Source organism: Egretta garzetta, unplaced genomic scaffold (genome assembly GCF_000687185.1).
Source record: "Egretta garzetta isolate BGI_Z169 unplaced genomic scaffold, ASM68718v1 scaffold375, whole genome shotgun sequence".
In the NCBI taxonomy this organism is placed as follows: Eukaryota; Metazoa; Chordata; class Aves; order Pelecaniformes; family Ardeidae; genus Egretta; species Egretta garzetta.
The window spans coordinates 1,071,113-1,093,683 of record NW_009259786.1 but is presented as its reverse complement, the minus strand read 5'-3'; the positions used below and the strand labels follow the sequence as shown (position 1 = coordinate 1,093,683).

The 22,571-nt window shown below is 40.1% G+C and overlaps 1 long non-coding RNA gene across 1 annotated transcript in view; it reads left to right on the top strand.

The window, feature by feature from the left end:
- Positions 1–22,106, top strand: part of LOC118452354 — an 81,943-nt gene extending 59,837 nt beyond the window's left edge. The window contains exons 2-3 of the long non-coding RNA XR_004842108.1: positions 13,425–13,499; positions 21,909–22,106. This is a non-coding gene — a long non-coding RNA (uncharacterized LOC118452354). The remainder of the gene's footprint in view (positions 1–13,424; positions 13,500–21,908) is intronic.
- The last annotated feature ends 465 nt before the right edge of the window (positions 22,107–22,571 follow it).

Sequence of the window (22,571 nt, the reverse complement as noted above, 5' to 3'; positions counted from 1 at the left end):
TACTGAAGGCAAGAGAGACATGAAGGAAAAATATGTATTTTCCAAAGCCAAGGAGAACATCTTCACAACCTGTCCTTATCATAGGCCACTGTCAGTCTCAGAGCCGTACCTCAAATATATGTGCCCTCAGCCTTTTTCAGCACAGACAAACAACCATCTCTGCTCTCAGTGCAGCAACTATCTGCAGAAAGGCTGACATTGACAGGCAGTGGCCATGCTGTCACTGTGTTTCAGCTTTCCACACCTTTGCAGTGTCTCCCCCCAGTGTTCCTCTGCCTGGGGAAGCAGAAATGACATTGGGCAAGGCTGGTCTCATGCAGGCACAACTACCTTCTGCATTAACTAGTTTTGCTAAGAACAGCTGTTGAATGCAAGAGCTAACGGTGACCCGGTCCACACAGCTGCCATAGACCGCTGATAACTTCAGAGCAGAAGCTGGGCTCAGTAACACACACAGAGCCACAAACATGGAAGCAAAAACAAAAGTGGGTTTGAGGGAATATTTTAGGGACTGCTAGATCTGAACAGATTTCCCTTCCCCCAAGCAAGCAAATGGGGGGCAATCAATACTTTTAAGCTGTGCTTTTTAGAAATCAGAGATTGTAAATGTTAACTGGTGTGGGGTAGCTAGAATGACTAGTGACTTTGCAGTTAGCATACACCCGCTAGTGTAACTTTCAGGAAATGTCTATAAAATATTATTATGGATGCAAGTTAATATAGAAATGGCAGAGCAGATGTGCTTTCCTAGTATTCACACAACCATTAACATTCAGAGACGAGTTTTACTCACCACGACATACATGACTGAAATGCAGTTATCTTTTAAGCAGGTATCTTTAACTAAGAGGCAGCAGATACGTATAAAGGAACAGAGGCAGATCCCATTAGAGATAAAATGTAATATCCCTTAAGGGAAAAAATAAATTTCATCAAGTAGAGCTTTTAACTGCCATAACTATAAACTCCAAATTCCAGATAATTGAATCCTTTTCAAATTTAATATAGGAGACAAGTAAAGAAAAACACTCTAGATACACCACATCAGTATTTCATGTAGGGTTTTTTCTATGTTTTCTTCTCAGTCATCTTGCATCTCATCCATTTGGAAACCACCTTTAAGTCTGGATGTCTACTCTTCCTCTAGACTTCCGAATTTAGCTCTCTGTCCATTTTTTGCACAGTCACAATCATGCAGAATGGAAATCCATTAACACCAGGGCTGAATAGAAATGTTGACTTTCTTTAGGAACTGAAACAGGCAAATGACATCCTCTATTCCCAATTCATCACTACTGGAAGGGCCATAATACGTTTTCCAGTGAGGACATATTTGACATAGGTAGTTTAAACTTTCTGTGAATTGAAGAAAGAAACACCTTAGAGACACAAAGACAGTATTTTACTCTTTGTTCTCCTGTCTAGTGTGCTGAATTAAACAGTGTGAGTTTTGCTGGATCTGGGGTAACTTCCATCTTTTCAGCCCATGGGTGATCTACAGAGAAGAGAAGAGAAACACTATCCTGAATCAAAAGTCATCTTGTAATCATTGTAAATAGATCAAAGGACTTAGAAGTAAAGTTGACAGATAGTCTTGCTTTGGCTGAAGATATGATACTCTAATTTGAAAAACAAATGAGAAAGCATAAAAAGTTAGCTTAAACCTGCTTAATGAGGTATAATGGTTTTGCGCAAAGCCATTGTCTTTACAATATACTAAAATGCATAAATTTAAAGGTGGTCACAACTTCAATAGAAAATATGCTTACAGAGGCAAGGCTTATATGGTGAGGTACTACCTTTTTTTAAATCATTATGATGGGCTAAACCATGAATCAGATAGATCAGTGGCACAATTGTATCAAGTATAATAGCTGATATTATAAAAAACTATCTCCTCCCAGAGACCTTATTCCTCTCATATGGTCAGATCATTGCTGTTGCAACAACGTTACCAAGAAAACACTATTCACAGAGGATGAAATCAAAAGGCAGTTTGAGGATAAAGCTGAAAGAGAATCAAGGGCCTTTGCTGTATCATAATGCAGATGGCATCCAAAAGCAATTTTTGTCTGCTTGATTCAGAAAACAGCTTGTCCTTATCCAACACATATTTATCCATAATGTGCATGAACTGAATTTTAATATGTACTTTATAGCCCCATTACTCACACTTGAGGGCCCAACAGTTGTTAGGTATTAGCCAAAACCAGCTGATTTTTCACTTGGACTCTCACTGGAGCCACAAAAAGAAACACATGGTTACAGCAGCTGAGTAAAAGCCACCAAGGGACAGGGACAAGATCCTTGACTTGCACTGGTTCAGTTTCAGAGGTGAATCCTTAGGTGCCTGACCCCAGGTGGAGATCCGACAGCAGAACTAGAAAATAATCTTTTCTGGGCAGCAAATTTGGGGGAGTTGGGTTGCTGTTAAGGTAAATCTGACCTTCAGATGGTATGAAAAGGCTCCTGGAAACCCTGAGGCCTCCTGGTGATGCACAGTGACAGCGGTGTGCTTGGGGGTGCACTGCCATTTCATCTGCCCTTACAGCACCTTCACAGGTTGCATGTGGGATGGTCAGATTTCAGTCTTCAGATTTAAATATACAAGGGCAAATATGAGGTGCATGAGATCCATTTGCCCTACTTGACAGAGCAGCTCTCCATTAACAAGACAATGTTTTCCAAGCCAATGTCATTCTGCAGCTGTTGTTCGTTTTAGTTAGGTTTTGTAAGATTACAGTCTCCTGAATAGAGTCTGTTCCTCCATTTTTCTTATTTTTTCAACTGTTGTTGCAAAGTTGTCTCATTTCAAGAGCTAACATCCTCTGAAATACACCTGTATGCCATGTTTCATCTTTTTAGAGGGAAAGTTAATTTTCAAATCCATGGTGTTGAAAGTCGTTTCCATCTTGCACTGTTAGACTCCTGAAATACTTTCTGAAGAAATAGAGTGGACTCACAAAGATAATTCATACCCCCAAACCATTCCATCACTACAAATTAAAAAAAAAAAAAAATCCTGTGGTCCTCAACTGTTATTCCTGCAGTAGTTCTCAGACTGGCCATTAAATAGACTCTTCTGTGTATGCTTTTTACCTAAATATTGTCGATTTTGACATTAACTCTACCTTGAGGTAATAGGCAGTTTATAATATGTCAGTGTATTGAATTACATATATTTAAGATATTTTAGGAAAATTGACCTTCTCTTGCTTAATCTTGACCACCAGCAATTTTTCCACCATTGAGAGAGGAATTTGCAGTATTCAAATAAACCATAAATATATAATGTATTTGGTATGTAAGTGAAAACTGAGCAACAGAATACTTAATTTGATAAACCTGGGCTGAAATTTTCTTGACCTGTGGCAGTTAAATTAGGGGCTGTCTCACTTGCATAAGCTTTGCCTTTGACGTGTTTTGAAGCTTGGCCTGCTGTTCCCCTCCCAGGTTCTCCATTTTCCTCAGGCTGTAGAAGGTGTAGCACGCCAGCCTCCACCCAGCGTTTCTTCTCCTACTGCTACTGACCAGCAGAGACTTAGAAGGCTTTGCTTCTGGCACTGTGTTACAGAAAAAAGCGATGGAGGATATTCAGGCACTGTTCCACCTTCCAGAGGACCAGCGAGTTTGCAGAAGGCAGCTTCACATGGGGATCAATAAGGCTCATTTAGATATGGTGGGGTAGAAGCTCAGACCATGTGGAGGGGAACCAGCAGTGACAGCCTGCAGCTGGAGCCACAGGGAGGAACAGATCCTGTGGTGATGATCACAGTGGAGTCTGCTCCGAACTCCTTGCTTGCACTTCTCAGGAGGCATCTAAACCTCAGCAAACCAGGAAGGTATGTGCAGCACTTGTTATAGCACAGAAAGAGGAAATATTTAAAAACATTTAAAAGTGCAGTTAAACAAATTAATGGAAATAATATTCCAATGTAAAATTTATGCTTGTCTGAACATTTCAATGACAGATTAGCTTAGTCTGCAGACCAAAGACTGAGGTTTCCAGTTTCAAATTGCATGTGGCCTTGACAGTAAACCTACCTCCTTTTTCCAGCTTATACTCTTGTCAGAAACAACACAAGCTCAGGGATGGGAAGGGATGGCACACATCGGTGGCAGACACATCTTGGCTGATTCTGCTGTGGATAGCAATTTTTGTCAGGAAATTTCACAGATATGAAGTGGGACAGAGACATTAGGAGAAAATAGGAGGAGGAACAAACAGAAGCCACTTTTACTTGGCTGCTTCTGAGGACAGTAACACACAGGCCAGTAGGCAACTGAGACCCGTGACTTCATTGGTCTGGGGAGTATTTAACTGGAAGAAAAGATGGAAGAATTGGATTCACTGATACAGTATCCCAGACTGAATGCCAGCAATGCCACATATGCCTGTTTTCCAAGATTTTGCATGACCCTGCCCTTTTGCATTTGCACTTGTGTACTTGTGCATGCTGAAAAACAGTTGCAGAGTCAAGGTCTTGCCTTTGCTGTGGGGTTAAAATCTATTTGTCTTTAGTCTTGTGGATTTACAGCACACTGCAAAAGGGCTATGTACTGAAATCCAATGGAAAGGTACTGCTTGTCTCTTACTTACTGACTATAGGATTCCTTTTCAATATTTAACAAGAAAGAAATTTTTTACAGTAAGAACAACCATTCACTGGACCAGCCATCCCAGGCACATGGTGGAGTCCCCATCGCTGGAGGTTTTCAAGATGCGACTGGATGGGGTGCTGAGTAATCTCATCCAGGCTGCCTTTCCCAGGAAAGGTTGGGCCAGGCAATCTTTTGAGGTCCCTCCCAGCCTGGGCTGCTCTGTGATTCTGTCGTTCCATGATTTCTGCTTACCCAGTTAAAGAGACCTATGGTCAGCTTAGGATCCTGAGAAACTGCATCTGTTGTAGCAACCACTTTAAAAATTAGAATAATGTTAGGAAAAGCTGTTGGGCTACAGTTGCACAATATTGCTCCTCACTTTCAAAAAACTCCACATTTTATAGAACAGGCCATTCTGCTTCATTTTTCATTTTGCTTTTCTTTACTTGAGTCATCACTTTGCACTGCTTTAAGCATTCCCTGTTACATGCTGAAGAGAAAACAACTAACGAGCCTTTTCCTATATTACTAAAATGCATTTGTTCTAGGTCCTAGGCCTTTATGTAACATGCACTTGAACTTAAAGTCAATGCAGACTTTCTTTTCTAGCAGAAGCTAGGACAAGTACTGATCATTCCCACTTTGCGCCACATATAGCCTCAATGTTCCTTGCCAGCATGCCCAGAAAGCTCCATGGAGGCAGGCTTTGTGAAGCCACATCTGAAAACCACCGTCTGCTCATCATTCCTACCTCAGAACAGGAAAGTCAATACCCCCCAAAAATATTGTTCATTTTTCAGGTGAAGGAATTAGGAACTAGAAAAAGAGTAAGATCAAAGGTTCTTTTAAAAAAAGACTTAATTGAACCCAGTCAGACATTTTCTGAATCTTTGCTGTCTGCAAATTGGGAAAAGCAACACAGGGCTCTTCAAAGGTTGAGTGGAGTTATCATATGGGAACAAGTCTCACACTGCTAAATCTGAAAAAAAGAAGAAACACAAATCTATCTCCAGTTTAGATCCTCATGCTTATGACAGTCACCACTTTGGCTGGTGACCTGGTGGCATCTTTTGCAAAAGGGAGAGGTAAATAAACCCAGTTGGAGCAGCCCTGGAAAATAGCTCTTGGGATTCCTGTTTCCTCTCTGGGCACATCATTATGAAAAGTGTGTCAAGGCTCCACTCTCTGGTTTCATTCTTCATCAGTTCAGCAATCTCCTTTAGCAGCTATTGTGTTCTCAGAGGCTCCTTCAAGTATCGGCCCATCAAGAGCTCATTTATTCTGTTCACAAAATGCTGAGAAAGCTTCTGTTGTGACTGAAATCCCTGCCACTAACAGAAGCAGAGGCAGGGCTGTTTGCTGACCTCACACCCATAATGAGGTTTTCGTCCTTTGTTTCTCGAATTAAAGAAGTTAAGTCTTTTTACTGGGTCCTCGCTTGAGTAACCTTGGTTTTTTGTTTTGTTTGCGGTTGAGTTTATCTTCTGTGTCTTTCATTAAGCTGACTCAGCTATTACCTACGCTGTGAGTATTTGAGAAAAAAAAGACCTTTTGGCCATTAAAAAATAAATAAAGAAAAACCCCCTGAGATCCTAACATATCGTCAAAGACTTGCCAAATGACAAAAATTGCAGTCAACATTTTTCCTGGAATGGGTCCTGGTTTTGCTGATTCCACCAGCACTCTAAAGATCTATTTTAATGCATAAGATAGTGCTGTATCATTTTGGCCGAAATTATTGTGCTTCAGGTCCTGTGTCACAATTAAATTTTGCATATAGGCTGAAATAACAGATCTTTTGTTTTCCCTCCCATGTGCCTATTTACTCTGATTTTTTTCTCAGCATGTTTAATGCAAAGGCCTATCCTAAAGTGACAGGGGCACTTTCATCTAGATACAAACCAAAGTTTTATCTTATTGAAGAAGGCAACTTTAGCAACACCAAGATCTCCCACATTACAGTTGCATTTCACTGGGGGGGGGTGGGGGGAAAGATCAGCGCTCAAGGATTTAGCACTCAGTCATCATCATCAAAGTTTTTACAGTGCTATTTTAAGGAACCCGTGGGAGCAAATCTTACAGCACCTTTCCGCTACTTTGGCTGATGGAGACAGGCAGGGGGGGGAGCCGGGGGGGCATTCCGCTGCCCCCCGGCCACGTCTCAGGACATGGCTGATAAGAGGCAGGGTATCCAATCCCGACCACCTGCACAGCATGCCCAGGACCACTGCTCCTGTGTCTCACAGTCATTGTGCCACCTTTATCGGATGCTTTTATCCTCACTGGAGCACTCTCCTTGCTCAGCAAATCTTTCCTCTGCTTCATCCCAAAGCCCTCCAGCTGCTGTTTGCAGCTCTAATACTGTCATACAGCACAGCTCCATTTCATTGTGCACCCAGAGGCGTGCAGCTCACATCTGATGTATGCACTCTCTTCTCCCTCTTACCCACAAATATATATATATGTATATATACACACATATATACGCATGCATATGCTTCTAGATATACACCTACACATACCCCCACCACCCTTCTTTGGCACCAAAATGGGCGTGATCCATCTTTCTTGAAATGCTGCTTTCCTTCAGCAGCTTCCACTCCCCATTACAAATCAGAGCTTTGTTAGCATCACTGGGGAAAAACTCCCAAGGTTTTGTAAGCAAATGTCACCATTCGGAAAGCTCTGGCTCCATCCCTTTCTCCACTGTCACTGCTTCAGCTCCCACTAGCCCTGCCTGCACCCTGCCTAAAAGCTGGTATTAAACATGCCCAGATATTGGCCTAAAGAGGCCCTAGCCCTTGTTTTGACGTTTTGCTGTTAGCATTCTTAAGCTGTAAGGTATTTTACCTTGAATGAAGAGTTAGATTTAAGAGTATGCAGCATATGCATTCTTAGCAGAGCGTGGCTGGATTTTATTGTGATAACACTCCAAATTAAAACTGACAAGTGCTCAGCTTCAGAACTGCTCAAGTCAGCTGTGCTTGCCATTAATGGGTTAGATATTTCCCAGAATACATGATGGGAGAAGCTTCCAGGAAAAAGATGTGTAGGAAAGATTAAAGACAGTTTCTATAGGCTGTGCTGGTGTTCAGGAATGACAGTGAGGGAGACGACAGATCAGCAGTCAGCAATTGGATTTCACACATGCATGGCAATTTTCTTCACTTTAGAAGAATCAGATGAGATAGAGGCAATAGGAGCTGAAATATATGCACAACACCTGGTTATACCACATGGTCTTGTTTTCTTTGCTTATGGCTTTGCTATCCTTTTACTGTTCAGCTGAATTACCCCTTGCTGGTTTCTCAACTCAGGCTCAGGAATATGTAGATATTCTTAAGAAAAACTTCCTTAGGAGTGGTTTCATTGTTTGGCAAAGAAAAGTTAGAGACCTGCAGGCACTGTATCAGGAACATGCCCTTTTCCATTTTCAGGTAAAACATGGACACCATTTGTCTGTGCTATTGATAACTGCACAAGTGTTGTCTGCATATAGAGTGGGGAGTTCTCCAGGCTCCCAAAGTTCAAGCCCACGCCCCAGACGCCTTCTTGTTTCTGGATCTTTCCCATGGATTTTAAGGGTGCAGGAATCAATATAATTTACATTGTGCTTGACTGTACACCAACATAGAACTCAGCCACTTAGCATGCTCTACAGGGATGAAATTAAGAACTATGGAATAGCGTCCTTAGGCTATGAAGAGATACTTGGGATTTCCAAGGAAAAACATGGCATGCATGATCTTGAAGTGAGGAGGGAATAAAAGACCAGTTCAAGTGAAATCTTATGTATTTTCCACTTTCAGAATTTATATTCCAATCTCAGATAAAAGCTATGGGAAAACTGAGTTTGAGAGTATATGTCACCAGTATATGGTAACATATATTGTAGGGCTAGCAGAATTATTCCAAAGCAAAAATTACGAGCCCATAAAATTCATGTAACTCCTACATGTAGTGATATTCTGTAGTAACTATCATATGGTTATGATTAAGCCATTTTGGTCTCCACAACCCAGAATTAGATTAAACAGTTTTAAAGGCAGATTCCTCCCTGCTCCTGCAACAGTGCCTAAGGCAGAATCAAAGTTATTTGAATAACCCAAATGCACATTTTCATAATTTAATAGGAAAAAAAACCCCAGAAGTTATATTTAAATCTGTCTTTCTCAGGTTTACTCAGAAAAGGGCTTCAAAGTTATTATTTGTTCTTTCACTATCTAGCTCAGTGAGGCTCTAAAATTGGCTGGAGTATCTTGCACACTTTATGATACACATCTACACAATTTCTGTGAGCTATTGCTGTAAGGAGGTCTTATGTATATGGTTACTGAATAACGGAGATAATTCTGAAGAAAGGAATGTTACATTTCCTTAATTTTATTTTGTTTAATCGCTTTCTTTTTTATGTCTTAAGCATCTTACGCACGCTTTAGCGTAACTAGCTACATCAGAAACCTTTCAGAAAAGAAGATGTTGTTTTCACTCTTTGCAGGCAAGAAAGGAGCTGGTTTGGCCAAGATCAGAAATTAAATTCGTGGTAGAAAAAGGAACTGAATGCAGCTTGAAAAGTCCCAGACTAGTGATTAACACTAGTTTTACAGTAACTTTAACTCCATGCATTTATGGGTTTTTTTAACTTAAAGGAAAAACAAATGCTCAGCTCAGAGTGAGTGCTTTGATTCTCAGAGGATGGGCTAATATTTTTCATACAGCAAGAATTACACATTTCTGAAGTAAAAGAAAAGCTTGACTGTTCATGTAACAATGTGCAGCCAGAAACTGCATAACATAGACAAAGGAAACCAAAAAATTTTTTACATGTGCAACAAAATAGTGCTTTTTTGTTCTTTTAGGGGGAGAAAGAAAAAGTCGCGATTGCAGTTTTTTTGAGCGCCTGCTTTCATGGTGCTTTATAGTTCTGTGTCTTTAGACACTTCTGAAAGCTTGCATGAGATTCATGCTGTAAATATCAAGTCACTTGAGTGGCACTCTCACGCTGCTGAAGATACATTGGCATTTAGATGTTCCAGACACTGGCACTGTGGAAACACTAAGATTGGTAGTAACTAATGATAGATTTTAAAGACAAGGGAAAAAACTCACCTACTTTCTCATAAAATCCAGTTCAGATTTCTGATCAGTTCAGGAACATTTTTAAGCTTCTTTAATGCCAATTATTTTACATAAGGGTAAGGGACATGTCCTTCTACACCTCATAAATTTGACATACTGTAGTTCAAAATCTCATTAGCCTTCCATGTTGCCAGATGCAGCTTACAAATGTTAAGGATCTTATGAACATGGTTTTTTACTGTTGCTCTCTAACAGTGTCATTTTTGCAAGCATGTGTTTTGTATTTGTCCTTTCCATGAACTCTTTGTTTAGTATCTATATTAAACTATTTTACTATAAATCTAGGTTTTTAATTACTTTGGGGTTCCTGGGATGATTGGTGCATGCTCAGAAAAGTTGTTTACATAATTTTGTCGTCTGAATGTACATAAAATACCCATAACATACACTGAAGTGTCTTGTGAAAGAATGCCTGCTATTCTACTGCAAAATCTTAATCCACCTCTTTATACATGGGTAACATATGGTATTTTAAAAGTCAAGTAAAGTTAAGGCTCTAGCTTAACTTGTAAATGCAAATCAAACAATATTTTACCCTTAATCCAGTGGAAGTGTGTACACCACCCAAAATGACATCCTGTAATTCCCTACTAGCACTGCTCCATTAATATAAATGACCAGCCTATCTGGTAAACTCGGTGTTGCACTCTCTTCGCTCTGCAGCTTCTACCTCAGATCAGGTTGGCAAAAGTGAAATCCAGTCCCTGTAGGTTTAGATGAGGCCTAAATGAAGAAAGTTATTTTTTGCATATACAGAACTTAACTTACAATTTCATACAAATATGCTACATTCATTGGTTTTGTTTCACTGGCAGGCATATGATATATTGCTATTTAACTTATATTTTTAAAAAAATGTAAATTTTAGCTCCCTACTGTTGGTCAATGAGTTTTTCTCTCTGGAGTATTTAAGAACCGAATAAACTAGAGAGAATCTTCTGCTGCGATCAGGCTAGCATGGATACTGGATTGAGTTAATATTGAACAACATGAATGAGAAATGCCTACATGTTTTGTAATAATAGTCTCTGAGTTAGATAGTGTAAACCATCCGTGGTAAAAATGTTCTATACCATCTATCTGCCTCAAGGAAAAATCTGTTTGCCTGATGGCAAGCCTTAAGAAACACCAATTTGTACCTGATCATCACAACAACTTTTGAATTTAGCAGTTATGTGTGGAAAGGTGCTGTCCTCCACATCCCTGAAACCTCTGATTTGAGCAGTTACACCTCTAGAGCTGCCGACCTCCTCCTCTACATGCCTGAGTCTCTTGGAGACCCCAGTGCTGAGCAGTGGTACTGAAGAAGCGCCTGCACTCCCTCCCAGGGTTTCAAGGCTCAGAAGGACTGCCCCTCTGATGGCTCTGACAGCGCTCAGGTCTTGAGACACAGGGCCTGTCCAAGTTTTGCCAAAATCAAAGACTCACTGTTTAAAAAAAAATAAATAAAAAGGTGAATCCAATTTGAAAAGTGAGTACCAATAAACCTTCTAACAGCTTTTACTCTAGAAGCTTTAAAGACATGTATTTTCTCTCTTCTGCCTAACAGAGGGAGTTTCTCCATAAATAAATCTTCTTCTGACTACTGCTGCCTCCTCTAGCATACATTTGTCCAGTTCACTGATCTTGCTCTACTGTTTCCAAAAAGAGTAAGACCTTATTCTGCACTGTAGTCAAGGAGTTCACAGATACGTGCCGGGGGAGGCAATATTAGTTTCCCGAAAAAAGAGTTGTTTTTCAGAACATTCTCTGCTCTGAAATTTTAATACAAAACCTTCTTTCTCCTAAATCCAACTTGTTTCCATGGGAAAAATCATATATCATGAAAAATGCAGAGCAAAATCCAATCTGCATACTCCCTGGGGCTAAGACTTTGCCATATGCTCTTTCCTTATGCTGCTGATCCCTCTGCTTCTCAGGGAGGAAACACAATTCCAAAGACATCTGTGAGCATGTAGCAAACACATTTGTGAAAACAGAGGAGGAGCTACCACAGTAAAGTGATTCCTATGGGAAACACAGATTTCTTCCTTTTTTAGATAATGAGCTAGCTCATAACTGGGCAGTCACTGGTCACACCACTGCCTTTCAGGTAAAGGGCTATTACTTGCTTGTAACATCCATTTTGTTCCATTCCTTGGCATTATTCCCATAAGAATGGTGTCAAAGAAGGCAGCAAGACCTCCTCTCCCTGGGTTAATTTGCCTGGCCTCAGACCCAGATAGAGCAGCTGTCGTTCACACGAATCATCGCACAGATTAAGATTTGGATTATTTTCCCTTTTTGCAGTGTTTTACAAGTGAAGTGTCTCAATCAGACATGGTCCCTTGCTACAGTGCCATTTATTCCCACCATGTGTTACTTCTTGGCAAACCATACTAGGTATGAAGATAGCAGCCAGATTTGGGTAATAGCTTCTGAAAGTAGTGGCTGGTAGCAGAAGTACTGCAGTTTTTTGGCTTTCCATGGCGAGATAAGCCTGTGGAAATAATTAAGACAGACTGAGTGGCCTTCAAGTGTTATGCACTCACATCATCCTCAGCTATTAACCTTTTGCCCTGACACCTCAGAGGCAAAGGGGATAAAATCATAGGAGATTTACTGTTTAGAGAATCATGCTTTTCCCTGTTCATATCTCCTTTCAACAAGACAGTGTCTGCTCATCCTTTTCACCTTTGCAGTACAAGGCTGGCTTTGCTGCGTGCAAGCACATACAGTGTTTCATTAACCAGCCATCCTCCAGTTTCCTAAAGCTTCTTGCTTCCCTTTTATGCTTTTATTTTCCTGTGCTCCTTCCCTGCTATGCCATTAATATAACCTTGACACAAAGCTTGCCAAGAAAATCTCATTGTCCTGCTGCAGGCCTTTTATTTTGGTTGGTCAATCTGTTCAACATAACTTGGCTATAAAAATATTTTGATGCATCTTGTCTGGTAAAGCCAGGTTGAACTTTAGCCAGGCTAAGCACTTATTAGCAAAAATAAAAATTGTATTTTTTTTTCCTTCCACAAATTTAATTCTCTGTCACTATTTCCAAGTCTGTGGATATAGAGCTGGCTGGAGGGGAACACCCAGAACAAGGTATACGAAACCTGAAATATTACAAGCAGCGTGAAACCCTGTGTATGTACATGTATGTGTACAAGACATACTGTCTTGTTATTCTTTCAAACAACGCAAATATTTATTGACTATAAGTAACCAGTTTGTGTTTATGCTGCTGTTTTTTAGGGAAAATAATTAATTGATTGTTTTTTAAAAGTTGAAGTATTTATGTTTCTAGTTTCTCCCCAGAACATGGCTGTTAGAGTCACAGGTTTCATAGGGCAAAGACGCGGCTCTTGTAGTTTTTATTCTAAACTTAGTCCAAAGCTAACTGTGTAGCTACTTCTACTCTGCTAGACATGCTTGTGCTTGCGGCTGGCCGGGGTCATCTTTTTTGACTAGGTTGATTTAGCACAGGGACACCTTGTACTTTCGTGTATCCAGGGTGAAGGCACTGCAAACTCACCCTAGGTGGTAATTTCACTGCAGGGGATGTTATCAAAGTACCGGAACATTAGCTGTGCTTACATTTGAGAAATGCATTTTATGCCATATATGTATATATAACATTCTTGGCTCCAAGCTTTCCTATGTGTCCAAAACATATACATAACAGATGTTCCTTTGTTTCACACCAGCCACTGTAGACACAGCTGATACTCTTCAATGGATGTGTTTATTCAAACTTTCAGACAAAATGTCTCAATCACCTGGTAAGTATTTTAATTTGAAATATGCGTTTCTTCTGTGCAATGTGAAGCTTGCCTTTTGCCTCACTCCTTTCCTCAGGTTTTTTTTTCCTCTCCTGCCAAGCTTGAACTGTGCTTTACCTGGAGTTTTCATTTTTTTTCCTGGTCTGTGAAGCCCAGACATTTAGACTGCATTTTTGCACCAAGAAGTTTTATGGATTAGGGTGCAAATCAAAAGGAGGAAATGGCATCCACTTCTTAACAGAAGTTCACCACAGGTCTTAAGGGTTCGAAACTGGTGATTTCAAAGACAAGATCAAAAGGCCTTTGGCCTGCTTAAAAAGGAGACATTAGCCCCAACTCTCTGCACCCTTTTCAGCTAGCCCTGTTTCCCCTACTGGTTTATTGAAGCAGAGAACACGTGGCCCAAGAGAAGTGTCTGCTATCGTTAAGCACTTTGTATGAGAATCAACCAGTTTGCAACTCTATTTATGGAGATTATTTTAAGTTACCTTCAGAGAACCTTATTGTGATCTCACCTCTTAAAAAAACAGGAGTAATTGTTGCTAAAGCATCGGAGTACACAGCCAAAAGACAGGCATAGGCAAGATTAGTGTCAGACATGCAGTGTGTGGTATGTTGCTATGTATGCTTCCTTGCTGCACCAGCCCAGCTGGGGTTTTCATCATAGCATGCACAAGAAGGCTTCCCAAATATGAAATAATAAAGATGCTTAACTCCTCTAATTTCTCCAGGGAAATCCTCTGCTCCTTTAGGGATGGAAATGGCCATCTGACTTCCTGAACTGGTTAGACTGGCTGCTAAGTGCGTAAAATATTGCCAGGTTTGATAGATACACTCTTGCTATTTCTTTCTTCGCTGAGCTCACTATAATTTTAATCCACCTCAGGTCTCACAAAGATAAGGCATGAATAAACTCATCAGGGAGATACTGGACACAAAAGCAGCATTCAGGCAAATTTCCCTCTCCTCAAAGTCTGAGTGCGTAAAGCTTAAAGAAGTCATAGACTAAACCAGGCACAATAAAAACATACAATTGAAAAACATCTTTCATTTTTCTCTTTCAGGCATCCTATTCCTATTTCATTAGAAAACATGCCTGTATCTGGCAAGAATTCACTTTAAAGATCATATTTTTTTATATCTGTGTTTAAAACTCCTCTCATAACAGTGGGTTTCAGGTATCACCCTTTTTCCTAGGTAAAATGGCTTTTCCCACAGCCAAGACCCACTTTTTACACAGGAGGAACAGTTTTCACCTCCCAGCATTTGTTGAAAACCCATATTAAAAACTAGTACTAGAGAGCCTGGGTGTGATTTCCACTTAGCAGTGCCTTAATGAAGTGGTTGAATATTTTTTTTTTTGCCTTTGGGCTTGTCAAATGTGCACTTAAGCACACAAGTAAGTGCATCTGGGACCCCTGCTGCAGCCTTGCACAAGACACAGAACACAAGCAACCTCTGCTGTGAGGCGCAGGTTTGAAGCTTCATCGATGTGTTGAGGCAAAAATACAGCAGAACTTGTCCGCATTCAGAGGCTGGATCCTGAAAGCTGGAATTCCCAAGAGGAAAGCTGACAGCCAGAGAAACGTTGAGGGCTGTGTGGCAGTTACCTGGGAGGATGAACTTCTCAGTGCCCTTTATTCATATATATAGGCCTTTCTATATTTATTCTTTGAATTTAAGCGGGATTTTTTCAAAACCAGTTATTAAAATAGAGCAGTGTTTAGATTCTCTTTTTTCAGGTGTTCTCTCGTTGCTTTAAATGTGTTCTTTCAGAACAGCTCACAGGAAAAACCACCCTGTCCCCAAATGTTACAACGTCAGAGGCCTCCAGCTGACTACCCAGGCCTCAGACATTTTCTTCATGCTATCTTTAATAATGGGTGGCCAATTACCCTTACTCATGTGAGTAGTCCCGAGACTTGGCCTCAGTTTCACCTTTTGAGGAATGATTGATCACCATGGCCATCTCAGATCTAGCACACAAGTTACTGACATTTAGGAAAAATCCCTAAATTACACATCCAATCCACCATTGAAAAGGAAGTGTGAGTACAGTCTGATTCCCAATTCATTCATTAAGTCTTCCCAAGGATACGGAGGGTGATCTGTGAGGACAAGAACCCATGGCAACATCATGTTACTTAAGAGTTCAAAAACCACATTGCCATCAATAAGACTTTACTCTGAAGTGGATTTTTTCTGCATATGAGTACTTCACTTTCAGTGCAAGCCACTTTGCAAATTTATATTTTGCTTTGTTCTTGGTTTAGTATCTCTACTTCCTGGGCCTTTGTAGGCAGTGTTATGACTAAACATAAACTTGATATTTTTAAAAAGAAGAAAAGCACTTTTAGTTTCTCTCAGTTCTTTGTAACTAAAGGACCAAAAAGCTGAAGCTAGGTAGGAAGTAGTTTTCATAACCAGGATGCCTGCTGCTTTAATGACATAAAAGGATCAAAGAAAAAATCCCTAGTCCTGAGGTATTGTGTCTAAATGAATTACAGATTATTTTAGCAGCATGTAAGCCATTGAATCCTGCTCTTTATGTAGCATTTTGGGGACCTGTATGAACTGATCTTGGAAAAAAAAGTTCAGGAATCACGATGTTCAGCATTCTGTTGATTCAAAAAAATGCCATATAGAACAAGACAAAATATGTCCTCACAGAAACCTAATAGATTGATTTAAGTTGGAAGGGACCTCCAGAGGTCTAACTCCAACCCTTTGCTCAAAACATGACCAAAGTTAAATCAGATTGCTCAGGACTTTGTCCAGATGGGATGGTCTCTGTCCTTGTCCAGCTCCAAAGATGGAAATGCCACAACCTCTCTAGAAAACCAGTTACTGTGTTTGACCATTCCTATTGTGAAGATTTTTTTTATATCTCCAATAACAATTTCCCTTGCTAAATCTTATGTCTGTTGCCTCTTGAGCTCTGCTGTATACCTCCAAAGAGAGCCTAGAACCATCTTCTCTGTAGCCCCTTTAGGCAGTGGAAAATAACAAGTAGATTCTTCCTTGGCCTTCCTCTTCTGTGGCTGAGCAAACTTCTAGACACATCTAGAGACAAAATAAATCTGTTTATAGAAATTAATTTTTTAAAAGCAATGTTGATCTCCTTATGTATTGCGTCTTTGTGGTTATACATACAGCAAATGGACTAGTTGGGAAGAAAGGCAGTGTTCAAAGTTTCAGCCTACTATTTAATAGTCAAGGACCTTGCTAGCAATCAAGAACCTTAAACAAACTGATGATCTTGAATGAAATACCAACTCACTCTTTCCTAGTAATATGGTCTCTAAAACCTCGCGTATACCCCTCAGGTAAAGAGACATCACTAACGGGACACGCTCAAAGAAGGAACTAAAAAAAGACTGAAGTATCATTTTCATTATTACTTTTGTAATGATGATTTTATTCCTCTACAGATCAGGAAAATTGTCAATCATTATGTCTCATAAAAATGGGAATACATGAGTATTTAACAGAATTTTTAAAGGGAGAATTACACATATTCAGTTTTTCTTGATGTGAAAAATGTTGCTGAGCATGTCTTGATCCCAAATGGCAGGGTATGCTAGGCTAGAGCTGAGCTGGATGCCTGGAAGAAGCCAGACTGGAATAAAATAATGATGTGAAGCCACTCTTGATCCTCCTCACTCCCATCTGTCTTGGATCTGAGGGCAAAGGGTTTAGCTCTGAGGTCTTGATCTGTCTGAACGAACAACAGGCTATTTAAAACAAATACTGAACATTGAACAACTATCCGTTAATGTTTACATTGCAGAGCTTGTTATTGTTCTATTTAATGCTGTACAAATACATGGCACAATTATGCTAATATATATGTCATCCATTTCAGAAAATCTACAAGATAAGACCCTAAGGCTGCTCATAAACAGAATTGTCTTGGATCTGTCCTATCTATAAACTTGTATCTTGCTGTCACTGTCTGAACACTATAAAATGTGATGTTTCCCTGGGTGGATGGCTCTTCACTGCCCTTCACACAGTGCTCATGTTCCCTTGTCAGCAGGAGTGCTTCTGGTACCAGCAGGATGTGCTGTACTTGCTCCATTCACACCACTAGAAACTAATACAAGCATGAGGCAGTCCAGAGTTGTCTGGCCTCTATGAAAATACACCTTCTACACCCACTGAACTTTATTTGCACTCTTGTGAACACAAAACATTGCCTCTGCACCAGAAAATACAGTGCTGTCGTCAAAACAGATATGATCCCTCCCAAACTTTGACAACATCTGTTTAGGAAACAGACTCTGACTATTTGGCTCTGACTCTGAAAGGAAATGTCACTTTTCAAGAAACAGAGCTGGAAACGGCCCGCGTTGCATGCAAGTTACTTCTTTCTGCACATGCTAGGAAAAGAAGGGCAGAATTGTTTAAGTCACATCAAGAAGCAGTTTATTCACAAGGCAACTAGAAAGCCTGTAAATTCCTGGCAGACAAAGACATTGCAAATATCCTGCATATTTATTTTAAGACAAACCATAAAAAAAAAAAAGAGATCAGTATCACCAAAATATATGTTGCAAAGGGGACCAAGGCATCAGATAAATTGCAGTGTTTGGCCTGTATCAGAGAGACTTGCCTCAAGGCTCAGTAATTGCTACAGTCTGCTGTGTGAGAAGGATGGCAATGAAACAGGTAGGTCAGATGGGAGAAAAAAGCTCCATTCCCTACAGAGAAATTATACTCTTGCATAAAACCAGGGCACTCTTTCTGGAAGATCTGTCTATATTCATGTAGAAAGAAAGAACCAAACATAATTACTTGCAATGCTACCATGCATATAATTACAGTTGTGATAATATGTGAAATGAGCCAAAATATTTGCTGGGGTGTTTTCTTTAGAAGGACCCAGAAAACACCATAATAACAACTCTACCAATCTAGAAAAGGACAATTTCTGCTGTGACACATGGTCATGGCTTTGAAGAAATTTTGGCTGCCCTGCCAAATGCGAAGAGTCTTAGATTTTTTTGTTCTCTGTGCTAGATTAACAAACAGCCTGAGAAGTAAAGTCATGCTTGTATTATTTCTGAAATACATTATTAGTCTTTGCTTTCTTGCCTGAGGTCTTTCTTTTGTCTTCTAGTTCAGTAGTTTTCCAGATCCTTCCAATATATGAACCCCAGAAACATTCCCAGTGGGAAGACTGATTTCCCATACATCGATTGTTCTTAAGCATTTGCAGATTTGCTTTCCTTTGTCACTTTTCACTGACCCCTTAAAAGCAGACACCAGTCCCCCATGGTTTTGCAATCCACAGCCTGAAAACTACTGCTTTAGATACTTTCATGTTTGATAATGTGTTTCGCTGTCGTGTTTTTAAGCAGCTGCTGTTCAGAAGTAGGTTGGCATGTGCCAGCGGGTCATGATCCAGAGAAAAGGGGACACTCTGGGTCGTCTCTCGCCATGGCTGTGGGAGTCCTGATTCATGAACGGAGTGTCTGTTCAGTTACCGCTTCAGTTTCTCATATCATGCAGGCACACAAACAAGTGCAGAGCACAAGAGTCTTCTTAATTGTGGGCAAATATCTGCTCCCTATTCACAGAAATACAAGCTGGGTAAGTCATCAGTGTCGAGTGGATTTTTCTAGAGCAAGGAAGAAAGAAAATTTTTGTAGGGATGGCAGGATTTAAGCCCTTCTTCTTTAATGAGGGCTCCCAGCCTCATCTGCAATGACCTTCATGGCAGGCCTCCCACAGCCTTCAGTTGGGTCACGCTTTTGCTTTGAAAACCACATGCTGGAACATGTCACTTTGCTCAAAGAGTGTTTACAACTTGAGGGAAATTAAACTTGCTCATTTAATGTAGAGGGGTTTAAAATCCCTGTGCGGTAAATTTTCCAGTATAACTTCCCCAGCATAATACACTGCATTGTAACCTCAGACCTAGGGGTTCAGCCATCTGTGACCAAGACCCAGATTTGCTAAGGGTAGCAGGGCTCCAAAATGACATCAGGTTATGCTTATTACAACATTACGAGGCTCTTGGTTTAAATACACATTTTTTCCCTGGATGATGGGGAAATGTAGTTCGAGATTGCCCAATGTTAAGACAAACATGACAGAATAGCAAGCCCATGTCTACTGTTTTTCAGCGTGGTTACTTTCTGTACCCACAAGGGACTCACTGTTCATATCTTTCTGAGACCAGCACTAGCCATGTGGTTATGTCAAATGCTTAGGGGATAAGTGGTTTACTGTAAGCGTCTTGCTTGATCTGCTAAGTCATGCAGTTCCACCTGGTGGTAAAAATACAAAGATTTTATCTTTGTACATTTGTTAAAAAGGTGCCAGATGGTACAAGTTGTGCCCTCGTAGGAAAAGCAACAGGTACAGACAGACAAACTCGTAATTTTGATGGCAAAATAGGTTTGTTATAACCTAGACAGTTTTCAGCAATGGTTACAAAATGTGTGAACTCCCATTTGAACTCTAGAAAAATTAACTGTTATTGACATCTTTAAAACATGAGCCTGTCATCCTCCACCAGCATATAGACATGTGAGTTCGAATCTGTCAGCAAGCCGACTCTAGTTTGATGAATGGATTCTTAACCAAAAGTGATAATTTCCCCACTTTTTGAAAAACCTTGGTACTGGGATTTTTTTTTTTTCCATTCCTCTCCACTAGACTCTTTAATGACATTAATGCCATTAGCTCATTTCCTACAGAGTTTTTCTGAGACTAATCCCAGAAATTACTTGCTCCTGCAGAGCAAGTAACTGTGACAAGCAACACAGTACTGTTGTTAGTATGCTGTTCCAGATGCTCAAGTTAATAAAATAAGAAGAAAAGGTGGCTTTTAGAGCAAAACTTACTTGCTATTTTGTCAAAAGTTGTGCATTCCATTAACAGTAAGCAGAACATGAATAAGTAGTAATCACAGCGCTATCATTTTTGCCTGTTTAGTTCTAAAGTTACAGACTTAGGGCAAGAAAAGATCACTTGAACAGAACCAAGACTTTTTTTTTTTTTAGAAGGACATTACTGTTACTAACCATGATTGCAAACATGAAAACTCTCCTTCTCATGTTTTTAGTTATCCTCTATTAAAAATGTTTGGCTTTACTTCTAGGCTTAGTTTGTCTAGCTTTAAATCTGAGATTTAAGTTGGATTTTGCAGCACCATTACCTACTAAAGGCTCTGCCAAGGGCAGGTCTGTTCCTGAAACCTGGGAGCTCTGCTCAACCACATGGTTACCACACCACTGCATTCCCATCTCACCACAATGAGATCTTCTACTCTGCTGGGACAGAACAAACTTAAAAAAATTACTAGCTCCTTAGTCCCTTTAAAACACTTCCCAAGTACAGGTTTTTGTACAGATTGTGCTGCCTTTGCTCCCCTGCACTCAAAGTCAGTTCCATTTCTCTGCGAAATCCCAGGGCATGTGTACCCTCTTTCCTCAAGTGCTACTGTAGGGGTTACCAGGGCACTCTGACTTCAGGGTTTCTTCCTTTGCAGTCATACAAGACTGAACTTGGAAGAGAGACACATGGTCTGCAGCCGTTCATATGCATGGTTACTCCTTACTTTTTAATAGTTAATAGTTTAATAGTTTTAATAGATGCAGAAACCCAGACAAACAAAATGATGGAACGTTATGTTACACTTTCCACTTCAGGGCCCTCAGCACTCTTGAATTCTCACTGTATTTTCATTGTGGACCTCTGAAGCACCCAGATATTCTTCCTGTAGCTTCAAGTTTCTCCTCTGAATCACTGTGATGCTAAAATTGGTGTATCCTCTGCAATAAATTTCATTTCTCCTTGTTTGATCTCACTGTGCAATCCACCCTCTTCAGACTACAAAAGAAAATCTCTTTACCTTCACACCTTTCCAAATCTTTGTTGCTTGTAAATCCATTCTCTTACTTTTTAGGCACACTGCTTTTGAAAGGCTTTACCTTGTCTTTTTTTTTGTTCAGATCCTCACTGAAGTGCCATTTTTTTTCAAATCTTAGAGATATTGCAGTTTCTCTGGGTTTCCACTTCCCATTCTTTCAAGGTGTTTCCAACCTGACTGGAAGCCACCTATATTCCACATTGCTCCCAAGACTTGATTCTAGTACCAAATAATGGACTCCACAAGCAGCAAATATTTACAAGTCTGGACCTTCACAGCATCAGATAGAATCCATAAGGCCTACAAAACCAGACTCCTGAAACTGCCACTTCTCTGGATGAATCAAATCATTTCTTAACCTTCTCTTTGATAAGCAGAACAGATTGTGAACCTTGGCATCAACATTATAAATCATGCTGCTTTTCTCCCACACATTAAACCATTATCAAGGTTTTTGTCTGACTATCAGTAAGGTAACATTTCATTAGTGATCATATCATAAAATAACTTCATTAATCTCATTTCAGAGAGTTCCTGGATATAATGAAGAGTGTCAGGATAGGGACAGAACCTGGCAACAGGCTGCTGTTTCCAAAAGGATCCCATAAGCATGGTGTTACTGAGATACATTCCCAATTGCATCCTCTCATCAAATTTTTCATCTGAAGCTGTTAAAATGACACAATATTCAAGAGCTTGTGTGGTGGTTTGGGTGTTTTCCTGGACAGTAGGGGTTTGAATTTCCTGGAAAAGAAGCAAAGCTGGAAATCCACCTAATAATGTCCTCTAACTATTGAGCTGATCTCTGACAATCTGCTCCACGCTGTATCTTAAGAGGATGAACGAGTCTTCTGTTCAGTTTGTTGGAGCTGAAACGTCTAGCTCAGCAAAGATAAAAAAATGTGATTTCATAATGATACTCTAGTCAAAGGATCATGTAATCTGGGACTATTTCTTGTAGACATCACCAGGCATTTCTGAGTGACAAGGCCATCTTTTTGGAAGCACTGCCTCCTCCTTAGCTGAATGAAAACTAAATACATCAAAGGACAAAACAAGCTATGACTACCCTATTCTGAAAAATCATGAAAATTGCTCAACAGTGAAAACTGTCTTAGCTCTTTATTCATCTCTCATGCATTTCTCTCACACGTGCAGCAGTCTGGTTTCCTACAGCTGTGATTCATCCT